At 42.5% G+C, this 24,427-nt stretch overlaps 1 protein-coding gene across 2 annotated transcripts in view; it reads left to right on the top strand.

The window, feature by feature from the left end:
* TACC2 (transforming acidic coiled-coil containing protein 2) overlaps positions 1 to 24,427 on the top strand; it is a 131,501-nt gene that overhangs the window by 41,938 nt on the left and 65,136 nt on the right. The gene's annotated exons all lie outside the window — the stretch shown is intronic.

Here is a 24,427-nt window from a genome sequence, read left to right as displayed (position 1 = left end):
TATGTGTATTACTGACCCCATGTTATCCTTGGCATACTTATATAACTATATACCGTGCTTTGATTTTGTATTTCACTATCATATGGTCTTGAGTTATGATATAGTTTAGAAGTAAAAAATGCATAGATGTATTATTTGATGTTATTAGCGCAAATCATTTTATATATTTCCTAAAGGTCTATTCGTTAGACTGTAGCGACACTAAAAGTTGCAGTGTGATTTTTTTCTTATGGGTTAAAAAGTCAGATGTTACCTTGCAACTATTGCAAATTTGGGATGTTTTGTAATAGTCTCAAGGTTATTTGCAACTTTTCCACCTATAGGGAAAAATGTAAGTGACATTGCAACTGGGATTTTACCATGATAGCAGTGCTGGCCCACAGCATCTTTTTAAACCACCAAACAATCAGTGGTTTAAAAAGTCATTGCCGAGGATCTGATGAGGATTTCCATCAGGATGATCCATGTTACTGACCCCATAATGAACTGCTGAGTATGAGAGCATTTGGCTTAACTCTGAGATTGTGTAGGTCAGGGATCAACAACCTGTGGTAACAGTGCCACAGTCAGCACATGGGGCATGGTTTGCTGCCACACATCCCTCTCCTGGTGTCCAGCACCGTTGTGTGCTTCGCGGTGCTGAACAGTTCAGTAGCCTGTGTGCAGTTCCCCTAGTTGGTGTTCAGTAGCCGCGGTCTCTCCTATGTTCCCCCGACTCTCCACAGCTAGTGTTCAGTAGTCTCGTATGCACCACAGATGGATCATCTTTGCAAAGAAAGTCAGGTTCAAGGGTCACACTGAAATGCAAGTTTAATTAACTGATTAATTGATTTATGTCACATACGTGGTAACAGTTTGTCTTATATGACTTTAATGTTTGCAGGGCACACTAAGTACTTCACCATTGATTTTTTTTATCATCGGCATGCCATACATAAAAAGTTGCCTACTGTAGGTGCTCAACATGAAATCAATAAGACTATAACTTAGCTTGATCCCTTTGAGCATTAGTATTTGTTCATAACGGCAGTGGGGTAACTACCGCTGTAGCAGCTGCTATGGGGCCTGCGTCATGACGGGGTGGCATGCCTGGTGGCGCTATTAGCAACTTCTATGGCTGCTCCAGCGGTAGCAACACTACATTCAATATTGAATACTATGGCAGAGTAGGGAGGTATCTCCCTGCTCTGCCATTTACCAGACTACAAGCCGTTCGGCCTGCAGCTTATCAGGTGCAGGGACATGATCCCTGCGCAGGCCGGCGTGATCACGCCGGCCTATGCCAGGATCCCGTCGGCATTTGTGGAGCAGCTCCATTCATCGCGGGAATGGGAACGGGGTCTAGATGAGTACAATTTTTTTTATATTATTTTTTTTGGGGGGGGGGCACTATCTACAAGGTGGAGGTGGAGGCAGTATGGCACTGTCTACAAGGAGGAGGTGCGGGCTATATGGAACTATTTTTAAGGGGGAGATGAGAGGCACTGTCTACAAGGGGGGCTGTGTAGCACTATCTACAAGGAGGTGTCACACTATCTACAGGGGGGCTGTATGGCAGAATCTATGGGGGTCTGTAGGGCACAATCTACAGGGGGCTGTATGGCACGATCTACAGAGGGGCAGTATGGAACTGTCTACAGGGGGAGGTGGGTGGCACTGTTTACAAGGAGTGTGACACTATCTACAGGGGGCTGTATGGCACAATCCACAGGGGGGCTGTATGGCACTGTCTACAAGGGGGCTGTATGGCACAATCTACAGGTGGGGCTGTATGGCACAATCTACAGGGGGGCTGTATGGCACAATCTACAGGGGGGGCTGTATGGCACAATATACAGCTGGGCTGTATGGCACAATATACAGGGGGGCTGTATGGAACAATATACTGGGGGGGGGCTGTATGTCACAATATACAGGGGGGCTGTATGTCACAATCTACAGGTGGGCTGTATCACATAATCTACAGGGGGGGCTGTATTGCACAATTTACAGGGGGCACTATCACAGGGGCTGTGTGTGGCACCCAGGGGAGGGGGGCAGTCAAAAGTTTGCTATGGAGCCCAGTGTTTCCTAGTTACACCCCTGCATACCGGTGTAATGGCTTCTGTTTTACAGGAACCAGGATGTATATAACGGATCTGTTTTACAAAACCTTATTCAAATGCAGCAAAGAAAAACTAAGGGTATCAGACGCGCCGGAAATTCGCTACAAATCAACAATACATAGGGATTGCTGAATATTTCAAAATCTGCAGCATGTGCTAAAATCTGCATAGATTTTTTTTCCACTGCAAGTGAATGGGGTTTTGATTACTCACCAAAAATTTGCAAGAAATCTACAAGGTCTGTACAAACCCGTGCCTGGTAGTAGGATGTACAACCATTTTTACATTATTGTTCCAGCCTGCAATTAAAAGTTACTAGAGATTTAATTACAGAGAGCTAAATGTGGCTCTGTATATTTAGGACAATGGCAATTTAGAACATCTTGTAGGTCAATGGCTGACAAGTGATGTTCACGCACGTAATAAACAGGGACCATCCTGACCCAAATCACCCCCAGCTAGCTTAGGATTTGCTTACTGTGGGTATGAACAGATTCTGTTTGCCATCTCTGCACTGGTCCCTATGACCATGTTGGAGGTCATCACTGTGTGTGGTATCACTGCTCCTATTCTAGTATTTTACTGCGACCTGATCAACACTTCTCCTGCTCCTATTTATGACTTCTCCCGTCTCCATACTGTATTTCCACTCAGCAACTCTACAGAAGTGTCACTCAAACTCTAAATACTTACAGTCCAGCCAAGTAAGGTAGATCTAGATGTCTCTATGTATTAATGTGACAAGTGTTGGTCAGTAGTAAGTACAGCAGAAAACATTAACATTTAAAAAACTAGATGTTTACTACAACTTTGCCGGTCTTGGGGATTGCAGCTGGGGTAGTAATTTTTTTTATTGTGTGTGTGTATATATATATATATATATATATATATATATATATTGCTTACCCATAAAGATGTTTTTATGTACGAGTTTACGACATGTGTCCAGATTTACTAAGACTGGCGTTTCATAAGCCAGTCATAGCTTTCTGCTCTGCTGGAGTAAGATGCGACAGATTTATTAAGAAGGCGCATTCCTTTTATTAAATCTGTTGCATCTTTCTGCTAGCCGTACGCCACAATTGGGGCCTGACGACCGCAGGTGTGCGCTGCGGTTTGCTCACCTCTCCTCTTAGTTTCTCCCCTCTGTGTCCCCTCAGGCTCCATAAACATGCTGCAGCTCATACAAGTTCCGCAGCCCGGGGTCAGTAGCTTGTTAACCGCAGCATGCTGAGGGGACTCAAGAAGAGGAGAAGCGAAAAGGAGCGGTGAGCATACATATATATTTTTTTATTGTCTGGTGGGGAAAGGGGAGGGAGTAGTCTGATCAGGGAGGGGGTGTACCGGGCCCGGCATGGGCCTCTACTTTGCTACACCACTCAGAGTGAAATCTATGCCAGCTAAGAACAATAGTTTATGCCAGTTTTCTGGTGTAAATGGTAATAAATTTGTCGGGATACAGTGGCTCTGCCTCATTTTGGTAAATCACGCCCCCTTTGTCCCCAAAATGGCGAGGTTGATGTCAAATTCCTAAAAGTCGCAATTTGTAAAGCAAATTACGACTTGTGGGACATTCTGCGCAAAAAAACTGGCGTAGAAAGGTTGATTAATTCCTCCATTATATCTATAGACATTATCTTTCCACATGCAGTAGCTATCAGCAAAGGACATATATCTATATATATGAGCTGTGCATATTAGTAAGTTATGTTATTGGAGCTCTATTGATATAAAACCTTTTTAGAGCAACTGAAATTTCAGAGAACTTTAAACATGTTATAGAAACATGTCAAAAGTTTTGATTGGTGAGATTTCGGATCCTGAGATCCCCACTGACCGTTAGAATGAAAAGGTACAAGTGCCCTGCTGAGTGCTGTGCCCTTTTACTCATGTGTACATTTTTCAGTTCTTCTCAGAGGGTGATGTAAGAACTTTTTATAGTCCATACATGGATTTTCAAGGAGATCGGGAAAAAGAAGACTAGAGCCAAAGGGGCCCAGCATACTGCTCAATTATAGCGACCTGTGGTATTTCTAAAAACCTGGACCCCCACTCTTCAAAAGTTATGGCTTGTCTCTATATATGACAGTGACCATTTAAAGGGCATTTTCTCCATTTCTTGAGCTGCCCTCTACTGTTCCAATTCTACTATGCCTTTTTTAAGTTATATGTGTTTTTACAGCGGTATTACCATCTTGGAGATTTATGGCATATCGATACCAAACCTCCGGACCCCCCTGACCCCCATCCTACCTTCTGTAGCTGTGCTCCGGCCACTGTCTGACGTGGTGGTCGGGTTTTCCAAAAACAGTCAAGCGCGCTTTTGTACGCGGTTTCCGGAACTCCCATAGAAGTGAAAGGGAGTTACAGAAACAGCATAGCACAGCAAGCTGTTTCCATAACTCCCGAAACCCAGAGACGGTGTAAAAACTGGCGGAAACTATAGCGGAAATATATGCCAGTTCTTAGCTGGTGTAGATTTTGCTCTTTGTGGTGTAGCAAGGTAGAGGCCCATGCCAGGCCCTGTACCGTGCCCCCCTCCCCAATCAGACTACTCCCGCCCCCTTTCCCATTAGACAATAAAAAAAAAATTATGAATATGTATGCTCACCTCCCATTTCCCCGCTCTCCTTTCCGGGTCCGCTCAGGCTCCCTCAGCATGCTGCAGCTAACAAGGTACTGACCTCGGGCTGCGGAACTTGTATGAGCTGCAGCATGCTTATGAAACCTGAGGGTACAGAGGTTAGAAACTAAGAGGAGAGGTGGGCATACCGCAGCGCACACCTGCGGTCGTTAGGCACGAATTGTGGCGTACAGCCAGCAGAAAGATGCAACAGATTTATTAAAAGGAGTGCGCCTTCTTAATAAATCTGTCACATCTTACTCCAGCAGAGCAGAAAGCGAAGACTGGCATATCAAACACCAGGCTATGTTCACACCTGCATTGTTCTGTTCCGTTGTTCTGCTCCGTCAGAGATGCATAACAGGTGAATAACAGAACCAACGGTTCCGTTGCCGACAGAACCCATTGACTTTAATAGGTTCTGTCAGCTTTCCGTCGGGGTGTCCGCAATTTTACTAGACACAATAGCGCAGCATGCTGCGATATTGTCCCTGGTAAACTCCGGTAAGCATTGCCAGATCTGCGACGGAGGCCTCTAACGGAGCCTCCGATGCAGATGTGAACAGAGCCTTTCTAAATCTGCCCCAATACCTCTGGACACATATTGCAAACCCATACATAAAAACATCTTTATGGGTAAGCAATATATACATACATATATATATACATACATACACAATATAAACAATTACTACCAGAGCTGCCATCCCCAAGACCGGCAATTTTAAATGTTAGGGTATGTTCACTCTGCTTATTTTCGGATGTTTTTCGGACCTTAAATGGCCGAAAAGTCAGAAGCAGAACGCCTCCAAACATCTGCCCGTTTTTGGAGCCATTTTTCATTGATTCTATAGATAAACAGCTCCAAAAACGGCCGTAAAAAACGCAGCGAAAAACGCGAGCTTGCTTAAAAAACGGCTGAAAATCAGGAGCTGTTTTTTACGGCCGTTTTTGGAGCTGTTTTTCTATAGAGTCTATGAAAACCGGCTCAAGAAGTGACGTGCACTTCTTTTTCGCAGGCGTTTTTGAACGCGGCCATTTTTCAAAACGGTCACGTAAAAAAACGTCCCGTCGAAATATGCAGATGTTTGGAGGTGTTCTGCTTTTGATTTTTCAGCCGTTTTTCATTCGTTTACGGCCCAAAAAAACGGCCGAAAATAAGCCGTGTGGGCATACCCTCATACATAGTGACATCTAGATCTACCTTACTTGACTGGATTTTAAGTCAACGGAAATTGACGAATGCTTTAATGTTCTGAACTTAATTCGCTGGGCAATAGGTGCCAGGGGAGGAATTGGCAGAGGGGAGGGCCAGAGGTGACACGAGGGGGCAATTGTGAAATAATGCAGATAAATAAAACCGACATTATACATGGAGATATGGTAAAGCAATTAATCAGAGGCCTATCTAGCGGTTTAGCACAGGGAGGGCAAAACATATCTGAGTGGGCCCCAACCCAGTGGGCTACCCCAACGCATGTAACATGCAGGATCGAGCTGTTACCGATCACATCTAAGGCCTCGCTCACATCTGCGTCGTGGTTCCGTTCATGGCTTCCGTCAGAACCGAACTGAAACCAAAGCTTTCCGTTTGCATTACCATTGATTTCAATGGTAATACTTCTGTTGCTAATGGTTTCCATTTGTCTCCATTCCGTAAGGTTTCAGTTTTTTTGGCGGAAGCAATAGTGTAGTTGACTACAAACGGAAACCAATTGCAACGGAAGCATTACCATTAAAATCAATGGTAATGCAAACGGAATGGTTTCCATTCATGGGTTCCCCTGACGGAAAGGTCTGACGGAACCCCCGACGCAGATGTGAACGATAACAGGTGGATCCTGCATGTCAGAGTGCAGTCAGTCCCGGCATCCTTGACGGATTCAGGTCTCAGAGCTAGAGATACAGCTGCTCTGTATACAGGATACAAAGCAGCTGTATCTCAAAAAGTATAAAATAATTTTTCATAAAAACTAATTAGAAGTTTGCACCAACAACTGATACACATTAATATATATGTATATATATATATATATATATACACATATATTACAGACCTCTCTGAAAGTGAATGAAAGAGTATATAACCCCCATCAGTGTATATACCTACCAGCCATCATCTCTGTATATACCAGCCATCATCCCTGTATATAACCTCTATCATCCCTGTATATACCAGCCTGGCTGGTATATACAGGGTTGATGGCTGGTATGGTATATACAAGGATGATGGGGGTTATATACAGGGATGATGACTGGTATATACAGGGAAGATGGAGGTTATATACATGGATTATGGGGGTTATATACAGGGATGATGGCTGGTATATACAGGGATGATGGCTGGTATATACAGGGATGATGGCATTACATACAGGGATGATGGTGTTATATACAGGGTTGATGGCTGGTATGGTATATACAAGGATGATGGGGGTTATATACAGGGATGATGACTGGTATATACAGGGAAGATGGAGGTTATATACATGGATTATGGGGGTTATATACAGGGATGATGGCTGGTATATATAGGGATGATGGCTAGTATATACAGGGATGATGGCGTTACATACAGGGATGATGGCGTTATATACAGGGATGATGGCTGGTATATACAGGGATGATGGCGTTATATATAGGGATGATGGACGTTATATACAGGGATAATAGGGGGTTGTGTACAGGGATGATGGGGGTTATATACATGGATGGTTGCTCCAGCTATAATCCCTGTATAAAACCCCCATCATCCCTGTTTATAACCCCATCATCACTGTATATACCAGCCTGGCTGGTATATACAGGGATAATGGAGGTTATATACAGGAATGATGGCTGGTATATACAGGGATAATGGTTGATATATACATGGATGATGGGGGTTATATACAGGGATGATGGCTGGTATATACAGGGATGATATGGAGTTGTGTACAGGGATGGTGGGGTATATATACATGGATAATGGCTGCTCCAGCTTTCATCCCCGTATATAACCCCCATCATCCCTTTATGTACCAGCCATCATTCCTGTACATAACCTCCAACATCCCTGTATATACCAGCCAGGCTGGTATATACAGGTATGATGGGTGTTATGTACAGGAATGATGGCTGGTATATGCAGGGATGATGGTTGATATATACAGGGATGGTGGGGATTATATACAGGGATAATGGGTAGTCCAGCCATCATCCCTGTATTAATCCCCATCATCCCTGTTTAAAGCAATCATTATCCCTGTATATTTTCATAACTGGATCCATCAGGGAGGGCCGGGGTGCTTGCTCACCTTCTTCTAACACACAGGCATGCTTCTTCTGCTCCTGGCGGGCAGCGTCTAGCAGACGTGCCTAGCGTGCGGCACGTCTGCTAGCTTGAATAATAATACAGCGTGGCCGCGCACAAGCTTGGTGAGAGCGGCGGGAGCGGAGCGGCGGGAGCCTCGGTAGCATAGCTCAATGGCAGGAGCGAAGCGGAGGGCGGTGGGCCCCTCCATCTGAGTGGGCCCGGGGCCACCGTAACCCCTCCCCCCGCTAGCTACGCTACTGAAATCAATATATTGACTTGGTTTCAAGTGGCACTGATGAATATTTCTATTGTAATGAGAGGACAGTCTCGTGTCACACTAGTAGCCTGGGGCAAGAACGTGATATATATTCTGACTGCTGCCTGGACGTTTTTGACCTCTGAATTGCTGATAGTCCTCCGCTCTCTGTTACAACAGGGTTGTCAGGTGGCACCTACTTCATTGTAAGACGTTACTATGTGTCCCTGGCATACTTTAGCTTCCTTGGCAACTTTACTTTGTTGACAAGTCATCACTTTCTACATTGTGGCTGTATTGTATCAGATTGCACTCAGGAGTTGGAGAGTTTGTGCACTTCTTGGCAGCAGCTGGGAGCAGACGAGAGAAGGATTACAAGTATTATAGCAGATTTCTGTTGAAACATGTTCATTATTTGGCAATATTGAAATGCAGGATGTGTATATCATAATGTTTTGAGAAAATTTACCATATATTTACTCTTTGTTTTTAACTTGATCTTGATTATGTCCTAAGAATAGGATGTATTAGAGACACCTCTTGGACTTGACAGGTTTTGGTGGTGGGTCTGGGTCCTATGATCTCCAAATCTGTTGCCTGTGACACGCAGACTGTCTTTCACATGTAGACTGAGGGCAGGGTGTACTACTCCCCCCTCCCTCCCTACTTCATCTTTCCTCTAACTGATTGGAAGGATGTCTATTCCTGCCCTTAGGGGTGGGAATGTTTTAGCAGTGCCCGGGCATGCTGCTTCAGTGTGTGTCACAGATTCCTCCGGCCCTGTGCAGGACCCCATGTCTGAGCTTTCACAGTGCCCTTCCCTAAGGAGGGGAGAAGGAGGCAGAGCCCCTCCCAGACACTGCATCGTTCCATTCCCTGGCCTTTTGTTGTGTCTCAACTTTCACTAAGGAGAAGCAAAGTTTGCTGTCTCCTTTCATTCCATTCCTTGGGACTGACAGACATAGGGATGGGATATCCTGAGAAATTCCTCAGCTTCTGATTCTTTGGGATTTAAGACATAACCGAGAACGCCTTGGATCATTGAAGTTAAAGAAGCTTTCTGGGCACCGAATCTCGGTGAGTAGGGGTATTTTTTGAGAAGCACTGGATTCTGTGCCAGGAACACCGGTGTATTATACGCATAAGCTGGCTAGTACCAGCTAGACACTATTATTCCTACTTGCCCTAACCTTATAGACTAAGCGACTTACTCCCCTAATACTAGTGTCAGAAATATAAAAGTGTACAATACCCTATATAATTGATTTATGTGTATGGCTCAGAAATAAATGGGATTTCAATCGGAAGCTAGAATTTTAATGGAAACACATCATTGGAGACAGAACAAGACAAGGAAGCTGCGAGTCATTGGCTTCTAGGTGGGACACGCAGGAAAAGTTTGGCAATGGTGTTCATGGTTATAATGGAATATTTCATGATGTAATGAATCATTGCAGGGAGTGTGTTGGATATTATTGCTATGTTGATGTGACGTGGTTGATTGAGGAAGATAATACAGGAATAATAAGGTATGACATTATGTTAGAAGTAATATGAGACACAGCTGTGTGAGTATACTGGCTACCACGTGAAAAAGATAGCGAATATATCAGTGATTTTAGGTTTTGGGGTAAAGCCCATGTTCCACCTGTTATTGAATGTAGAACAAGCACTAGGAAAATGTGGCACAAAGCAGTAATGTATTCTGGTAAATCCTGATTCAACTCAAAACCTAGAAAGTTCTGATGTGACCGCAGTTGAACCCAGATTACCATTTTTTCCCAATTCCAGACTTACAAAGGTGAAGGAAGCTGAGATATGGGATGCTGTTTGGAGATTTGGTGATCACCAGTGGTCACCAATGGTTTTCTTTTTCATTGTCTAACAAAATAGTTGCTATGTGTGCAATGTATGTATATACATGATGTGAGAACTGGAGATATGTGGGATAAAGTGATTATGGGGTCAGATCGATTTAAATGGCTGATAACAAGGAACAATAGATTGTATAGCCCACTAGAGAAGTTGCCATTAGTTATCTACCATCTTTTCAACATATAGAAGATCAAGATAAGTTATAAATTGCAGAATAGTTTTGAAATACGTTTCGCAAGAGGACGACTTGAGGTCTTGTATTTCCAGGTGTTCTTTTATTATATGGGATTTGCTCTTTAAATCTTGCTAGTTTGTATGTGATCAGATCTTCCTGCTTCCCAGATAAATCAACACGTACACAGTCATTTGTGAGGTACAGAATGTCCTGACTTGCTTGACAACTATAGTCCCTGGGCTGCTAGAGAAGCCAAAGTCATTGCTAAGCGGAACTTGCTGTATACTGACAGGATGCTGCGAGCTCCAACTACTGTCATCCTACAGATTCACGCTGCTTATACGGGAGCGTTTAACTCTTAACATGCTCAACTTATTCTTATTAGAAAATTGCTTTTTTATCTGCCTAAAACTCGGTCTGCTAGAAACTTGTAATGGAGCTGGTTGTGAAGTTGATGAAGAATATTTCTAGGTGAATATTTATAGGACTAAATCATAGAATTGGAAACAGTGTAGATAAATGGGCACATAAGAATGACATTATAGGGTCCACATGATAAAATGCCACTCACACCATGCATTTTGTTTTGCTATTATTTCCTCACTAAGCTTATTAGGGAAAATCCATGTGGGAAAACTGCTTGACACAACCACCATTGTATCGCTCTGTGGGAAAGAGGCCTTATGTACATTTATTCATTTTTTTATTAAGGCCCTACCATTACTTTACTCCCAGTTTTGTAGAATTGAACCTGGTTCAAGTAATATTGGAAGTATATATCAACATATGCATGCAAGGGATGTTCTTGTAATAATAACATAGTAAGGTTGAAAGAGCTGCAGGACCATCAAGTTTAACCTATTATCCTACGGTGTTGATCCAGAAAAAGACAAAACCAACTCCATGAAGTAGTAGCCAATAGCCTTACATTAGGGTAAAAATACCTTCTCAACTCCAACATGGCCGCCAGAATAAATCCTTGGATCAACGACCCATTTCCAGCAGTCTAGTACAGGTAACTTTTTCTATTATGCCTTATTGGAAGGCATACAAACCCCTTTTAAAGTCATTTAGCGAATCAACCATCAAAACATCTTGTGTCAGAGAGTTCCATAGTCTCACTGCTCTTACAGTAAAGAATCCCCATCTTCTTTCCTCTAGACGTAGTGAACGTCCACTTGTTATTTTCAAGATATGAAGAGATCTGTACTGTCAATTGATATATTTGTACATAGTAATTAGGTTTCCTCTTTTTTTTTTCTCTAAACTAAATAACCCCACAAATAACCACAAGTTACCCCACAGACTAAAACACAGCACATATATGTGCTTAGGAGAGCAAAAGATACATAGATGCATTGTGCGTGTACAATGATATTGAATATGTACTCTCTCTAATAACCTTTATAGTTCTTCTTATTCATGCCTAATATTAATGCAGTGTGTGGTCCTAAGAGAGGAATTTTGGAAGGACATTGCTGACAGCCATTGATGTTGGCAGGGATGACTAACCATCAATGGCATAAAGTGTTTTAGTACAATTATCAGCTATGCTGGATACTCCAGAGGGGAAGCAATGGTTTGAATTCCCTAATAATGTCATCACAGTAGTCCCATTGCGCCTGCTTTATACACGGGGCGGCTAGACACCACAGCTGGTACCTCACTCAACCATGACATCTACACCTAAATGTATCTCAGTCTCCTGACTCATTGTCATCTACAGAGGACATTTAGCATTAAGTCTACTATTCCCAGAACATACATCATTTGCAAAAACCCAGTGGCACATGTAACCATCATAACAGATTATCTCAGAACACTTTCCTCTATGGACTGGTTGCTTTAACTTCTCCACAGAAGGTCACATATGTTCCACAGCATTAAATTTTAACTTTTTTTCTTTAATGATGAGATTGCATTTTAGTTGGGGGGTCCTACCAAGGTTGCAGCCCTAGCAGTTGCTATGGTGAATGACAGCTGAGGGCCAGCAATCTCCACTGTCACTCCTCAAAGAAAACGGGCACTGCTACAGAAGAGTTTATAAGAGCCTGGAGTGACTGTATTAATGCACACAGTAAGACGCATCTTGCATGGAGATGGAATGCATGGTTATCATCCACACAAGAAACCACTGCTAAAGCTATAGCATAAGAAAGCTTCTTTAACTTTTGCCAAGGCCCATATTGTTAGAGGTCAAGTCTTTTGGGAATCCATAATCTAGTCTGGTGAGAACAAAGTCCATCTTTTTGTATCTGATGGCATCCTAAATGTATGGTGCTGCAAGGGACCAGAGTACCGTGAGAAGTCCATGGTCCTCACAGTGACGTACGATGGTGGTAAAGTTGTTATATGGGGATGTACGAGGGTTAAATATTGGGTGAATTATACTACATCGATGGCATCATGACTTCCCAGATGTACTGCAAAATCTTGAAATAGAGAAAATGCTACCCTCTGTACACACCATGGGTCGACAAGCATTTTTTCAACATGACAATGATCCCAAACATTCTACCAAGGCCAATGCTGCATACTTAAGGAAGAACAAGATGAAAGTGGTGCAGTGGCCAAGTATGTCACCCAACCTCAACACCATTGAGCACCTGTGGGGCGTTTTGGCGAGACATGTACAGCCGCACTTCCTATTAAGCTGTCATCCTTCAGGAGTAGAGCAGGATAGATGTGACAATATGTTGTGAGGTTGTGCGTCCATGTCAAGAATTGTCGGCGCAATACTGAAAAGCAATGGAGGACATACTAAGTACTAGTATGTTACTTTTTTTTTGCATTTATTCAAAGGTGGACTTATTTTTGCAACTCTGGATTAGAGCCATGTTGCCTAATTTCTTTATTGTACAGACATTAAAGGCTATATCAGTGTGTTTTGTGCAAATTTCTAAATACTTTTTATTAAAAATAATTTTCATTTTTTGAGATACGTACAGCTGCTTTGTATCCTGTATACAGATCAGCTGTATCGTGCGCTAAATCCTGTATCCGTCAGGTCAACGGCACAGATCTCTGACACGCGGGATCGAGCTGTTACCGATCACATCTAAGTTCATAACGTGTGTCAGAGACTCGTAGGACCCGCTGACACTGAACCCGTTAGTACAGCTAACCTGATGGATTCAAGTCTCAGCGCAAGATACAGCTGCTCAGTATATAGGATATAAAGCTGCTGTATCTCAAAAAGCAAAAATAAATTTATTAACAAGTATTTAGAAAGTTGCACAAAACACACTAAAAAAAATTAACCGTTTCAATGGTGTACGAAATCTTTAATGACATATCTTTCTATGTTTTTAAATAGAATCTGTCACCAGGTTTATGCTGCCCTATCTGATCAGATCTGGCAGCATAAAGTAGTGCCAGAGACCCTGATTCCAGCACTGGGCCACTTACTTTGTAATATTCAGTAGTCTTTATAAAATCCCTGTTTATCTCCTGCAGCGCGAGCCGAGCCAAGAGTCCTCTCAATGATGTGCTCGTGCTCAGGAGTCCTCGATGTTCATGTGCTGCATCTCCCCCCACCCGCTGATTGACAGCTTTCTTTCTATGCACAGTATGGGGAGAAAGCTGTCAATTAGCGGCGGGAGGGCAGAGAAAGTCGCAGCTCATGAATATCGAGGACTCCTGAGCACGAGCACATCATTGAGAGGACTCCTGGCTCGGCTCGCGCTGCAGGAGATAAGCAGGGATTTTATGAAAACGACTGAATGTTACAAAGTAGGTGACACACCGCTGGGATCAGGGTCTCTGGCACTACTGTATGCTGCCATCAGGCTAAGGGCTCGTCCACACGCTGCGGAATTGCCGAGTTTTTTCCGGCCGGAATTTCAGATGCAGCAGAATACAGTAGCAGCATAGTGGATGAGATTTAACAAATATCATCCGCATTCTGCATAAAATTTCGGAGCCGAAATTGACCTGCGTTGCTTATTTTTCGGACTGCAGCAAGCCAATTCCTGCTATGAAAAGTGGCCAGAATTGCTGCATTTTTCATACGAGATGTCTCCATCTCCCAACATTGTGAAAAACGCAGCAATTTATGCACCATATCCTGCCGTAAAAACTACAGGAAATGGAGCGTTTTTGCCGCAGTGGAAAGCATTTGACTTTCAACGGAATTGCTGCAGAAATTTTCTGCAGCAATTCCGTTGTGTGTGGACAAGCCCTTAGCCTACGTGCACACGTTCCGTAAGTTGGTGCAGAAATCACGCATCAAGTCTGCAGGTAATTTTGCTAAATAAATTGACATGCTGCGAATTTTAAAATACACACCACAGGTCAATTTATGCATCGTGTGCATTCGGCCTTAGGCTAGATTCACACGAGGTCATTACGTCCGTAATGGACGGAACGTATTTCGGCCGGAAGTCCCGGACCGAACACAGTGCAGGGAGCCGGGCTCCTAACATCATAGTTATGTTCGATGCTAGGAGTCCCTGCCTTGCTGCCGGACAACTGTCCCGTACTGTAATCATGTTTTCAGTACGGGACAGTTGTCCTGCAGCGAGGCAGGGACTCCTAGCGTCGTACATAACTATGATGCTAGGAGCCCGGCTCCCTGCACTGTGTTCGGTCCGGGACTTCCGGCAGAAATACGTTCCGTCCATTACAGACGTGACATGGTCGTGTGAATCCAGCCTTAGGGTATATCCACACGTAGCATAAGTACTGCGTATTTTCCGCAACGTGTTCCATTCCTGAAAATCCACCACGTAGAACAGTAGCAGCACAGTGGATGAGATTTGAAAAAATATCATCCACACGCCGCTGAAAAATTACGCTGAAAAACCGTTCATAAATTGACCTGCAGTGGTTTTTTAATCGGCAGCATGTCAAATTATTCTTCGAAATTGCTGCTTTTCTGTTGAGGGTTTTCACCATTGGATTCAATGGGGAGGTTAAACCCGCAACAAATAGCAGATTTTCTGCAATTTTTGCGGCGGAAAAGCAAAAATCACAACTCAGAAAAAAAAAGGAAAAGCTTATACTTATTCAGATCTCTATAATTCTGCATCCAGCCTGGCCTCCAGGGATGACGTTTTATCCCATGTGACTGCTGCAGCCAATCACAGACTGTAGCGGTCACAGATGAAACGTCATCCCAGGAGGCTGGGCTGCAGGATGTCAGAAGGACGTGTCACCATGACTACGGGTAAGTATAGGATTTTTTTTTTACCTGCTGTTTTCTACAGCGGACATTCCGGCCGAAAAACTGCACCCCAATTTGGTACGTTTTTTCGGCCGGAATTCCCTGTGGGAACCAGGGTGGATACGCTGTGTAATTTGACGCAGCGTATCTGCCCAGTGTGAACGTAGTGAAAAGTTTCCCCTAAAGCAGAACTTTACAGATAACATAACAATGCCAGTGACTTGTTGAAGTATTTATACAACACGACATTTAGTGAGTCATAATATGTATTGAAGAAAGTTATATATAGCAAAATCTTACTGTAAGTAGTACAAATACTGTTCTACCTTTCCATATATGTCCATAGTAGCTGAAGTGTGAGACTTCCGACTGAGGGAAAAGGCTCAGAAAGATCTGCCTAGGACTCATACACATGCCCGTATTATGGAGTGCCGTACAAAGTCGTAATAAGTTTCCCATAGAGGTGCACGGGGTCTTACTGTATCTCCGATTTCATATGTAAGCATACAGAGGATTTTTTTTTCCCGTCGGATTCTGTATAAGGGTATGTGCACACGAGAACTGGCTTTTACGTCTGAAATGACAGACTGTTTTCAGGAGAAAACAGCTGTGTCGTTTCAGACGTAAAAGCTCCTCCTCGCATTTTGCGAGGCGTCATTGACGCCCGTAATCTTGAGCTGTTCTTCATGGAAATCAATGAAAAATGGCTCAAATTACGTTTCAAAGAAGTGTCCTGCACTTCTTTGACGAGGCAGTCATTTTACGCGTCGTCGTTTGACAGCTGTCAAACGACGACGCGTAAATGACAGGTCCTAGGCACAGTACGTCAGCAAACCCATTCAAATGAATGGGCAGATGTTTGCCGACGTATTGTAGCCCTATTTTCAGACGTTAATTGAGGCATAATACGTCTCGTTTACGCCTGAAAATAGGTCGTGTGAACCCAGCCTAATGGTTTTAGCAGGGTGGATCATAAAAATGGACTCAAGGAAGTGGAATTCTCTATTTGTTAATATGTGTTGCCAAAAACACAGATGTGTGTGTATAATAATTAATGCTGCTAAGAACTATTACAATAGAATTTAATCCAAAAGTCATTGGGCAAGCGTGGGTTAGAAAATTAAAGTAACACTCCCTGAGTGTATAGGGAATGGCTTACATAACAGTTACCCAATGCTCTATAGTTATGGAAAATGTTCAGTTTCAGAAATGGAAAGGACTGAGCTACCTGCGCCCTCAAAAAAAATTCCACAAACAGATTGCAAGGAGCAGGGAATCTTAGGCTCTGTGCACCTTTGGCATACAGTATATACTAGGAAGAATTCTAGATGAATGCGCTGAATATATAGTCCCATCGTATGGCACTGTATGCCAATCACTTGCATATGTCTGCCATTCACACCCATTGATGGGATCCCATTGTATTGAAAAGCACAGTTGCTTTCAATACCGTTAAAAAAAAAATGTATGCCGACATATGCCGATCATATGTATGCCAAAATGACACTCCAGGATCTATAAACATGTACAGAATATAAGTGGGGAGGATTTTCCGATATATACGTCTGATATACATCACAAGTGTGAACAGAGCCTTACTAATACTGTTCAGCTTGATATTGGCATCCTTTTCTACACTCAAACATCTTGTTGAAAAGGAAACCTCAACATTTACAGCACAATGCATTATATATGCCGTATTTGGAATTGATTTTTCATCACATTTTCAACGCTTATTTGCAAAAACTGAAGGCTCTTCCAAAGCACTTGGAAAGAAATGATGTTATTTTGTAATACCTCTCATAGCCGGTTACATTAATAACAATTGTAGTAACATATGGCTCATGCTTACCACAAGTCTATACTTTGCAGCACAGTTTCAAACACTATCTGGCAGGATCTATGCACTGACCATCCTGATCCTCCTGGTTCGTGAACAAAATGCTAAAACTACAGTGAACACTAGCACTTACACAGACAGAGTATTACCAGAGAGGGTGCAGGAGGTGATAAGAACATTTATGTAGATAGTGTCTTTTTTAGTACTACAAAGACGAATCATGGGGTATCATCTGGTCTGGTGATGTATTCACTGGTATGGGATGAATTGAAATATGCTCAACAGCGTCTTCCATCCCTGAGGATCCGAGTTCCATATTTGAGCAGCGCCTGAAGTCTCCCATATTTTGTACCTCTCTACCTTTAATATCATTTATGTGTCATTCAAGAGTAATTAAAAAGTAAATCTGGATGGCAAACCTCATGGGCATTTGTAATAGTTGTTACCAAGCATCTGTTAAACTGGCCATAGATGTGAGATTTTTGTCAATGGATCTCTCATTTTTTGGTAGGATCCACCAACAGTCTCATGTCTGCAGTGCCTCTCCAATGATCCTCAATGATAAACTAGAGGGAAGAGTTGGCCAGGTTGGATTTCAACCTGTTCCCCTATGAAATAAGCAGTTCCAGATGTGTTTTTTTAGCTGCTTATCCTCGACCCCCATTGGAATAACCATAGCACCTATCTCCATATCTTGATGGTTGCTGATGGTTTTAGTCTGTTCTGTGTATAACAAGGGACATATTATTATATATCTACTCAGTACGTAATCATAGAGGAGTCTGCAAATGTTGATCCAGACAATAGTCTGTTTGTTGTAACACTAAGGTTTGTCCTGATGGATAAATTGCAATAATTTGCACTGACTTGTGTAATACTTAACCCCAGCATTATAATGACTTAAACAGACAATCTTTATGACCGGCATATATCTGTATAGCGTATATGGCTGTTATAGTGTAGAGTAGATTTATTTACTATACCCCGTTAAAGCGCCAGTGCCCATTTATAGTGCCAGCCACAATGCCCCTTCTCTTACCTGGGGTAGGTCATGATGCCATTGGTGATTCAGTGATGGCAGTGGAGACCGGTGTTTGTTCTCGCTGCCTGCACGGCGGTCTACCCATTTTTCAGTAGTCTCCCAGACACTCTAGAAGAGTAGGGCAAAATTAACTTGTTGCTGATGTCTTTTGGGGAATTGCTGACCAGATTCCAAGGTTTTGAGAACTGGAGCTATGTGATATAATGTAATGGTCATGGCGTCTGACGTTCTTCTGTGCATCCCCTTAGTCATTCTAATGCCAGATCAAAATGTGGATTCCCCCGGAAAAATATTATGTGCCTCGCTGCCTCCTCTCCATACAATGCCATATGGCAATACAGTGCAAACATAATACAGCCATACAGTGCCCACATACTACTACAAATAACAGTGCCACACAGTAAGTAGATAGCCAAACCTATGACATATATGCCCCTGCTTTAATCCAGCCCTGAGTAATCTTATTGAAGAACGCTACCGTCACTTAATGAAATAGACATTAGGTTTAGTGTACCATTAATAGTTAATGGATTGGAGAGCTCTGGGGTCCGTGATCTGTATGTGGATTGTGTTGCTTCCAACTTGGATGTGTCATCATCATCATCACACAATGGCAGCACAGTGTTCACACACATAAAAGCACCGGAGCAGCCTGTTTTATGTCACTGCACACTGTCTGCTCTGTTATAAAGGTCACCAAGGAACAAGAATAGTCACACTGCGGCCTTCAAACAGTAAACCTTAGCACATAAAGGTGCATTAAAGAAAAAGATCACAAAAACTTTACTACTTCACCTGCCGCAGGACTGTTCGCAAAGTAAATTAACATTTATTAATACCACACTTACGCTCGGTGCATTGGGGGCAGTTCTAGTGATAGCCATAATCTTTGCAATAAAAAAAAAAATTATTAGAATGGAGAATAAATAATCTATTCACTAGGAACCAAAAACTTAAATTTAACCAGTTTCATATAATTTGTCTCCTGTTATAAAGGTCACCTACGCTTTTGTTTTCCGCGGAAAAAAAACCAGAAACCTTATGGAACGGAAATAAACGGAAACCAATTGCAATGGAAGCATTATCACTAAAATCAATAGTAATGCAAACGGAAGTTATGGTTTCCGTTTGGCTTTCCGTTCATTGGACCCTTCGATGGAAAGGTTGAACGGAAGCCCGACACTGATGTGAATAGTCCCTTAACTGTGTAGAGGTGACAGGTGCTACTTAAAGAGGCTCTGTCACCAGATTTTGCAGCCCCTATCTGCTATTGCAGCAGATCGGCGCTGCAATGTAGATTACAGTAACGTTTTTATTTTTAAAAAACGAGCATTTTTGGCCAAGTTATGACCATTTTTGTAGTTATGCAAATGAGGCTTGCAAAAGTCCAAGTGGGTGTGTTGAAAAGTAAAAGTCCAAGTGGGCGTGTATTATGTGCGTACATCGGGGCGTTTTTAATACTTTTACTAGCTGGGCCCTCTGATGAGAAGTATCATCCACTTCTCTTCAGAACGCCCAGCTTCTGGCAGTGCAGACACAGCCGTGTTCTCGAGAGATCACGCTGTGACGTCACTCACAGGTCCTGCATCGTGTCAGACGAGCGAGGACACATCGGCACCAGAGGCTACAGTTGATTCTGCAGCAGCATCAGCGTTTGCAGGTAAGTAGCTACATCGACTTACCTGCTAACGCCGATGCTGCTGCAGAATAAACTGAAGCCTCTGGTGCCGGTGTCCTCGCTCGTCTGACACGATGCAGGACCTGTGAGTGACGTCACAGCGTGATCTCTCGAGAACACGCTGTGTCTGCACTGCCAGAAGCTGGGCGTTCTGAAGAGAAGTGGATGATACTTCTCATCAGAGCGCCCAGCTAGTAAAAGTATTAAAAACGCCCCGATGTACGCACATAATACACGCCCACTTGGACTTTTACTTTTAAACACACCCACTTGGACTTTTGCAAGCCTCATTTGCATAACTACAAAAATGGTCATAACTTGGCCAAAAATGCTCGTTTTTTAAAAATAAAAACGTTACTGTAATCTACATTGCAGCGCCTATCTGCTGCAATAGCAGATAGGGGTTGCAAAATCTGGTGACAGAGCCTCTTTAAAGGGGTTTTCTGGTCCCTAAAAATTGATGGCCTATCCTCTGGATAGGCCACCAATAGCTGATCGTTCAGGGTCCGACTCCCGGGACCCTCGCCGATCAACTGTTTTGAAGGGGCTGCAGTGCTCGTATGAGCACTTCTTCCTTTCAATTACGGTCACTGCTCGTATTGTGAATCGCCGACACAGCAGTAGCGCCGATTCACAGTTACAACCTTCTCCCATTGAAGTGAATGGAAGAAGGCTGTAATACTGTGAACCGCCGCTACTGCAATGAAACCGAGGGCTACAATCATGGACTGGCTGCCAGGAGGAAGGGGTGATATATGAGGGTGGGATGGCACAGATGGTACATCATATCATACTCCTATTACACAACCATCTGTCGAGTGATGAGACTGACTATGGCACTATTACAGGGTCATGCTCCTAACCATATAAAAAGGCGGCACATAGTCAGACAATAATGTTTTTTTTTTCCAAATAGAGCGGGCATAAAATTTAGATAATAAGGACAGTATGGGAATAAATGGGAGAAAAACAGTTATAAAACAAACCCTCATGAACTGTGTCTAGTAATGTATCATGCGGCATGTAATATCACAATGCGGAAAATACTCTATATTTATTAATATAAGTTTTATATATATATATATATATATATATATATATATATATATATATATATATACAGTGAAGGAAATAAGTATTTGATCCCTTGCTGATTTTGTAAGTTTGCCCACTGTCAGAGACATGAACAGTCTAGAATTTTTAGGCTAGGTTAATTTTACCAGTGAGAGATACATTATATAAAAAAAAAAAAGAAAATCACATTGTCAAAATTATATATATTTATTTGCATTGTGCACAGAGAAATAAGTATTTGATCCCTTTGGCAAACAAGACTTAATACTTGGTGGCAAAACCCTTGTTGGCAAGCACAGCAGTCAGACATTTTTAGTAGTTGATGATGAGGTTTGCACACATGTTAGATGGAATTTTGGCCCACTCCTCTTTGCAGATCATCTGTAAATCATTAAGATTTGGAGGCTGTCGCTTGGCAACTCGGATCTTCAGCTCCCTCCATAAGTTTTCGATGGGATTAAGGTCTGGAGACTGGCTAGGCCACTCCATGACCTTAATGTGCTTCTTTTTGAGCCACTCCTTTGTTGCCTTGGCTGTATGTTTCGGGTCATTGTCGTGCTGGAAGACACAGCCACGAGCCATTTTTAATGTTCTGGTGGAGGGAAGGAGGTTGTCACTCAGGATTTGACGGTACATGGCTCCATTCATTCTCCCATTGATGTGGTGAAGTAGTCCTGTGCCCTTAGCAGAGAAACACCCCCAAAACATAATGTTTCCACTTCCATGCTTGACAGTGGGGACGGTGTTCTTTGGGTCATAGGCAGCATTTCTCTTCCTCCAAACACGTCGCGTTGAGTGAATGCCAAAGAGCTCAATTTTAGTCTCATCTGACCACAGCACCTTCTCCCAATCACTCTCAGAATCATCCAGATGTTCATTTGCAAACATCAGACAGGCCTGTACATGCGCCTTCTTGAGCAGGGGGACCTTGCGGGCACTGCAGGATTTTAATCCATTACGGCGTAATGTGTAACCAATGGTTTTCTTGGTGACTGTGGTCCCAGCTGCCTTGAGATCATTAACAAGTTCCCCCCGTGTAGTTTTCGGCTGAGCTCTCACCTTCCTCAGGATCAAGGATACCCCACGAGGTCAGATTTTGCATGGAGCCCCAGATCGATGTCGATTGACAGTCATTTTGTATGTCTTCCATTTTCTTACTATTGCACCAACAGTTGTCTCCTTCTCACCCAGCGTCTTACTTATGGTTTTGTAGCCCATTCCAGCCTTGTGCAGGTCTATGATCTTGTCCCTGACATCCTTAGAAAGCTCTTTGGTCTTGCCCATGTTGTAGAGGTTAGAGTCAGACTGATTAATTGAGTCTGTGGACAGGAGTCTTTTATACAGGTGACCATTTAAGACAGCTGTCTATAATGCAGGCACCAAGTTGATTTGGAGCGTGTAACTGGTCTGGAGGAGGCTGAACTCTTAGGGTATGTTCACACGGCCAAATTTCAGACGTATACGAGGCGTATTATGCCTCGTTTTACGTCTGAAAATAGGGCTGCAATACGTCGGCAAACATCTGCCCATTCATTTGAATGGGTTTGCCGACGTACTGTGCAGACGACCTGTTATTTACGAGTCGTCGTTTGACAGCTGTCAAACGACGACCCGTAAATTCACTGCCTCGGCAAAGAAGTGCAGGGCACTTCTTTCAGACGTTTTTGGAGCTGTTTTCTCATAGACTCCAATGAAAACAGCTCCAAAAACGAGTTGGTAAAAAAATGAGTTGGTAAAAATGCGAGTTGGTAAAAAACGTCTGAAAAGCAGGGTCTGTTTTCCCCTGAAAACAGCTCTGGATTTTCAGACGTTTTGGTTGACTACGTGTGAACATACCCTTAATGGTTGGTAGGGGATCAAATACTTATTTCTCTGTGCACAATGCAAATAAATATATATAATTTTGACAATGTGATTTTCTTCTTTTTTTTTTAAATATAATCTATCTCTCACTGGTAAAATTAACCTAGCCTAAAAATTCTAGACTGTTCATGTCTTTGACAGTGGGCAAACTTACAAAATCAGCAAGGGATCAAATACTTATTTCCTTCACTGTATATATATATATATATATATATATATATATATATATATATATATATATATATATATATATAACATTCAACCTCCTATAAGTCTCAGGTTTTCACAAACAGTCTTGTATATTCCAATAAGGAATGAGTGAAGAGCACATCTGCATGACAAAGAAAATCACCTAGTATGCAGTAATACAGGGGCTTGGGCAGTTTGCCATAATTTTTTTTTAATGCCGACCATTACCAAACCCATGGTACAGTAGCTTTCTGCAGACCCTGAAATCCTTTTGCCATTGCCGGCTTTCTTCAACAGCTTTACCTGGTTATGTGTCGGTCTTTACCGTAGTTCTGGCATTATATTCGGGAACCAGAAAGATTTGGATGAGTAGTGCTATGGGTTTATAAGAGTCTGAAAATTTGCTGCAGTACATAGATGTTTGTTGAGACAGATTATAAGGAATTTTAATGATAAAATAAAATGTAATTATCATCAGTAACGGCAACATGGGCTTCTTGAATAACCCTCTACCAAGGCGTGTAACTACAGTAGATGCAGACGTTGCAGTTGTACCCTGACCCTGGTGTCTTATAGGGCACAATGATCCCTCTACCACCTTTGAGGACACCAGTACTATGTTCATGATGGTTGGAGGGACAGGTGTTGCATCTGGGCCCAAGAACTTCAAGTTATGCATTGATTTCTAAAACGATATACAATGTCATAATCAAAGATTTTAAAAGAGGATATGAAAAACTACTTCCCAATTTTCCTTTCTTTTATCATATGCAATATATAAATTCTCCCCCATGAACAGGACACTTAGTTCACCCATGGCCATTCCCAGAATCGATGACCCTGAATCTCCACCTTTTATCATCATGTACAGTAGTTTTTTTGGTCCATATTCCGTGCTGATTCATTTCTTAATATATCTTTATAGCATTCAGAGCTCTGAATCTGCTGCATAGACACAAATTTAAACCGTAACATGCTGACAACCAGCAGCCACCGCTAGAGGGAGCTTACTGCATATTGTGATATTATTGAGCTCAATGGATGAGTATGCAGCAAGCTCCCATGCTCCCTCTAGTGGTGGCTAACGGTAACAAGCATGTTCAGTTTTAAATCTTTATCTATGCAAAGGATTTGGACCTCTGTATCAGAAAACCATAGCTCTGAAAATACATTAAGAAATGAATCAGCATAACATTTTTAATCTCTCTAGATTAAAAAACACAAAATTGTTTTCAAGGGTGGAAATTA

Source organism: Rhinoderma darwinii, chromosome 11 (genome assembly GCF_050947455.1).
Source record: "Rhinoderma darwinii isolate aRhiDar2 chromosome 11, aRhiDar2.hap1, whole genome shotgun sequence".
Classification (NCBI taxonomy): domain Eukaryota; kingdom Metazoa; phylum Chordata; class Amphibia; order Anura; family Rhinodermatidae; genus Rhinoderma; species Rhinoderma darwinii.
This window is presented reverse-complemented; position numbering and strand designations above follow the sequence as displayed.